This window comes from Columba livia, chromosome 1 (genome assembly GCF_036013475.1).
Source record: "Columba livia isolate bColLiv1 breed racing homer chromosome 1, bColLiv1.pat.W.v2, whole genome shotgun sequence".
NCBI classification, from domain to species: domain Eukaryota; kingdom Metazoa; phylum Chordata; class Aves; order Columbiformes; family Columbidae; genus Columba; species Columba livia.
In genome coordinates this window covers 178,355,403-178,361,402 of record NC_088602.1, presented here as the reverse complement: position 1 = coordinate 178,361,402, position 6,000 = coordinate 178,355,403, and positions in this window count along the sequence as shown.

Below are 6,000 nucleotides of genomic sequence, written 5' to 3'. Positions count from 1 at the left end.
TATTGGGCATGCCTCGGAATGCGCACCTTTCTTTTGCTGTCTTGCTGGGAGAGAAGAAGGTATTAATTACATATATTCCTTACTAAATCCTTATACTTCCTGTCTAACTTCTCTCTTCATGATTTCAGCACATCTTGTTTTAGAGAGTATGGAGTTCTCCATAAAATCTATTATCTCATTGATTTTTCAGAAGCTTCTGGATAATGTTTGAAGTTTTGCACTGTGTGTGTGACCATATAACAACTCATGGATTGCATAAGGTTATTTTGAAGGCAGCAATCGCTAATTGTAATAGTTGCAATTAATACACCACCAACTTTTATCCGATCCTTTATTGTGTAAAAAATAGCCAACAATTTTTCTAATTGATGAATCATCTAATTATTCCTGCAGCAGGCCAGTAGTCTGTGCTTTGGTCAATATCTTTTTCCAACACAACTCAAACCTGAGTCAGTCTTAAGCAAGCTCCACCTGGAACCAAGTAATCACATGACTAATCAAAGACTAACAGTTTTCTGGCTCATGAATGTTTTCCAACAATTTTCCAAAACCGGATCTTCTTCAAAGCTTAAATTGCACTGAAAGTAAAGGCAAGATTTCCCAGGTGAGTTGAGTATACCCATACTTACATTTCTTTCTAGATATTCTGGTTTAGACTTCATACAGGTCCACATTTAGATGGATGGATATTAACAAGAGATGGTACTGTAAAATGGTTTTGTAGGATTGGCCTGTGAGAAAGATATTTTGTTATGAGATTTATGCCTGCAATGGCATTTGTCCTGGTTTTGTCTGGGATAGAGCTAATTTTCTTCCAAGTATCTGATACAGTGCTGTGCTCTGGATATAGTATGAAAGTAATGTTGATAACACACCAATGTTTAATTTTTGCTAAGTAGTCAAGGATTTTTCAGCTTCTTATGCTATGCTAGGTGCACAAGAAGCTGGGAGGGAGCACAAACAAGACAGCTGACCCAAACTGGCCAAAGGATATTCAATATCATATGACATCATGCTCAGTATATATTTTGGGGTGAAGAGAAGCTGCTAAATTAATGTAAACCATGATGAGTTATAAAAGACGTGTCCATCATTAACCAATTGACATGATAAATGCTTCCTAACCACCTGCAAATGAGGGCATATTTTTCAAATTTTAGATCCCTCTGCATGACAAGAGGGAGACAGAAGATTAAGTAAGACATTGTTTAGAAGCAGAGTGCTTAGCTTATGTTTGACTAGTAATTAATAGATGTATTGTAAGTAAGAAACCAATCAATTATAACTAACTTCATACTCACTTTATGATTATAGATGTATGGAAGGTTAAAAATTTCCAAAAATTGTAATGAATATTCATTAATTGTGTGAATATAAGAAACGCAACAGCATCCAATCTTTGAGCACTTATGGAGGATGATGCCCAGTGTTTCCACAGCGCTAATTCTCCAGGACTGGTAATAAAAGAATGCCTGCTTAACGGTATAATTGACTTTGCTGTTAAGTTTACTTATTTGTTTAAGGGGGAGAAGAAGGAAGGGGGGACATTCTGACGGCTTCTGTCTTACACATGATGGAGCCCTGCTTTCCTGGCAATGCCTGAACAACTGCCTGCCAATGGAAGGAGTAAATGAATTCCTTGTTTTGCTTTGCTTGCATGTTCAGCTGCTCATTAAACTGTCTTTATCTCAATGACAAGTTTTCTCATTTTTACTCTTCTGATTCTCTCCTTTATCCCAGTGGGAGGGAACGAGAGAGCAGCTTTGGGCTTGGTTGCTGACTGTGGTGAAATCACGACATCATTAGAGTATAAAATTTCAGAGGCATCTTCTGGAGGACATGGGCCTTCTGGGTACAGTGAGTCTGTGTGGGGCAGCTTAGCACAGGTAGTATTGTATTTGCTCAACGGCTTGACTTCAAGTCAAGAAAGCTGTCAGAAGCTCTTTTAGGGATATTCTGTTTTGAGACTAACCTGGATGTGCAAAAATCCTTGACATCACTTCTCTTTCTAAGGATACCGAGAAAGGAACCAGAATCTACTCCGAAAAGTCTCCAATCTATTCAATGAAAGATTAAGACTGATTACAAAAGCAATGTAAGAGATACGCCTGTTGCACACATGAGAAGGTTTGTTATAATCCTTATCTCAAACTGACAATAGCAGATCTATAAACTGTATGATGCTGTCTGTTATCTCCTGTTTCCTGAAAGCCAGAGCTGAACCACAGACACTCTGAGGACTAACAGACCATAGAAGGTTTCCAGTTCAAGAGGAGTCCAGGGGGAAGGTCTGAAAAAGAAAGAGGAGAGAGTGGAGAACTGTTCCTTAAACTGAGTAAAAATAAAATAATATCAGTATGTCAGTGAAACATATTCTTTAAACCAAGCTGTTTGTAAAAGTATTTATTTTGCATTGGTTTTTCCAAGTATGTGAAATGTCAGGTGCAAGATTCTGTCAAAGGATTTATTTAAAAATGACATTCTAGTTACACATAGGTAGCAGTGGCATATTTACTTTCTTTCTTGATCGAGGACCTTATTCAATAAAATACACTTTCAGTGCATGCATTTTTAAACTTACTCTTTGAATAATATCTGTTTTAAAATATTTATTACAAAAGTGCTGGCTTGACTGAAGGTGAGTTAATTTTCTTCATGTAGTTGGAAACCTTTCTTTTTTTTTTTTTTGTATCTAGGATGGTTTTAGTTTGGGAACAAGAAGGTAACATCTCAGGACAGATTTAATGTTTTCAATTGCTCTTCTCTGGAAGGCAAGGGCTCTGAGCTCTGCCAAGAGGTGGAAAGTGGGGCATAGATGGGTCAGACCTTGACTGACATCCAGACTGATCAATACGAATATTCCATCCCATCAGCATCATGCTTCATATTTAAGGAGAGTCAGGGTCTTCCAGCCAGGGCTCAGAGGGACACAGACCTGCTTGGGATAATTCTGTTCCGGATTGTTTTCTATTTCAGCCTTTTGCATCCTGGCCAAAGGCCTCGGGACCTTTCTGCCTTTTCCCTCTTCTCTCTCTGGGATCCGCTGTTCAGGCCCAGGATGCTGCTTCTTTGGACTGGCTGCTCAGTATGAACAGAGTTCATGAGGAATTTCATCAAGTATATTTTGGTTTATATTCTATTTCCATTTTATGTATATTAGTAGCAGTATATTAGTATTATTTTGTTATTCTATTAAACTGTGTTTATCTCAATCCAATAGTTTCTCCCTTCCCTTTTGATTCTCTCCCCTATTTGTTGGTGGGAGGGCAGGAGTGAGTGGGTGGCTGTCGTGGTTATATTGCTAGCTCGGGTTAAATCATGACAATAACTATTTTATGCTAAGGAGAATTTAAAAATCTGAGTCTTTTTTTTTTATTATTTTTAACAGGAAAATAAAAAATTTAGACATTCAATTTATGACAAGATAAAATTAAAAACCCTTAAATAAAAATAAAATAGTCCTAATATAACTGTGATCTCATGTAAAATTTCTTCCTCTGAGTAGATGAGGTTACAAGATTTAGTGGAGATGACCTAATGGCTTACCAGTACTGAGAATGACAAGCAGCCCACACCTTACTCCTGCCTCATTTTTTTCTGTCCTACTTGTTTGAGGTTTTACACTTATTCCTGTCTAGTGTCTCAAGGCAGATCTGGCTTTATGTGGCATTATGTGATGGCTCAGCTCACAAAACCAACAGAAAGCAAATTGCAGCCAAAAAAAAAAAGAAAAAAAAGTGTGTCTGTGCAAGTTTAACTTAAATTATGATACTCACAAGACTGTAAACTTAGGACTGGTATTAGATCAAAATGTTGATTTCTGCAAGGATTTTAGGAACAAAAATGTAATATGTTACCCTCTCCAGAGTCACAATGTCAGAACATCCACAAGTAGCTGATAGTGGATGTAGTTATGAAGAGGTAACAAAGTCAGTTACAACTAGTAATAGTAATAGCCAAAAAGCTCTCAGTTAACAGTCAAACATTTTTTGCTGTGTTCAGGATTAAACCACCTCTGCTTAATCAAGCCAGCTCATGAAGGATATGATTCACTTGTCTTCAGTTTTGGCCATTGGAAAGCTATGAAACTTTCCTAAGAAAGTTATCTAGGCTTCCCTCTCAAACGTGTCAAGCCATAAGCTTTCCCAATTCAGTCTATCCCAAGATAAGTGTTTTTCAGAGGTGTGATGAAACAGTCTCCCAAAATATCCTTTCTCTTTCTGTCACCTGTAGGGAAAATGGAGATTAGCACTAAAGTAGAAAACATCACATGGAGACCAGAGGTCATATTTCAAGATAAAATAACAGATGGCTTAAACAAATGAGAGTACCCATGGAAATTATTTATGCAGAGAGAATAATTGAGTCAATCAATTTTAAATTAGTATTTAAGCAAATGAAAACCAACACTGTCACCAAAAATTTCCATTGGTTCCTTCGTGACTTTAATACATCTCTCCTCCTCAACTGAAGAGTTACAACAACTTAGCATCCCCAATACTCCACAGATCTATTTGCTCAATGTCTTAATAAGACATGGAAGACAATTGTTGAATCAAAATTATTTTTTGATGCTCCTAGGAAACTGGAATTTTAGGAAAAGCTATGCTCAAAAGCTGGCTGATCCTAATGGCTCCATTTAACAATTACTGTGGAAGAATAAAGTTCTCTGCAAATGTATCTGAGATCTGACTGATTATGGGGGATAGCTACTGTTGATATCATGGGAATAAAGAAACATTCTCTTCTCTGTGTAATAACTGAAAAATAAACAGGGTTCAATATAGATATATAGACTTGTATAGTTTTGGTATGTCCCCTACAGCTTATGCCATACTTGGAAAAATAAAAAAGGGAATCAGAAAAATACAGATTTAACAATTTGTTATTTCACAGAATCACAGAATGTAAGGGATTGGAAGTGACCTCAAAATATCATCATAAAAATTGCAGTTTAAAAAGTCCTTCACCAGCAGAGATGTTTTATAGAATATCCTATTTGATTATCTTTGAGATAATTTAAAGAGAATAAATAATCTGTCCCTTTAGGGATGAAAACAAAGACTTGAGAAAGATAGAGACTTTTAAGCCTTTTGCCTTCATGGTAAAAGCAAGATAAATGGGGCGGGGGGGGGGGGGGTAGGGTGGGCACGGAGTGAAATATGATGAAGAGAAACCAAATAGAAACCAAATAACTAAATGCAATGGTGCCAAATTTTACTTATTTTTTTTATTGCTATATGAATACACACAAGTGCAACTTCATCAGCCACTCTCCCATCTGGCAAACTAGTACCTCAGTTTCTGCAGTTTGAAGGCTTTAAGATGGCTGTCATCATAACCTTATGTTGTTAAAACTAGAATCAGTACTGTTGAAACAAGATGGTACTACTTTCAGGGAAGGGAAAAACAGAGCTGAGAGAAGAAATAGATGTGCAATGAGGGATGAAAAAGGATGAAGGAAGGAGAAGATGAGAATTAATGTTCGAGTTACACTTTGGTTTTGCAAAGCCAGGAGTGCAGCATGTTGCCAAGTAGATCTGCTTTGTTCAGGACATCTTTTTCAAAGGATCCCAAGGCAAAGTAATGCATTATTTCATTCACTGATTAACTGCAATTTAGAGCATTCTGATTTTGGTCTATTACTTTCCTTCTCCATTCTCCTCCTGTTTACCCAGCATATTTCCAGATCTCTAGATGGTAGTAATGTGATTTTTTTGTTTGTGCTAATTCAGTCCTCTGTCTTTTGTACTTTTTCTAATAATGATTAAAAATGAACAAGCAAGCAAACAAAAACCACAAACAAACATAAAACCAAAAACCCAACAATACTACTGCACTGTGAGTAAGGATTTCCTACTTTGGTTAATGGAGATAAAATAGGTGATAAACGAGTAATAGTTACTGACAGAACTGTACATAATGCCTCCAAATGGACTCCTGTCTGCAAAGTACCTGTGTGAAACATTTAGGAATGGATTAAGAATCAGCTAGTTTTCT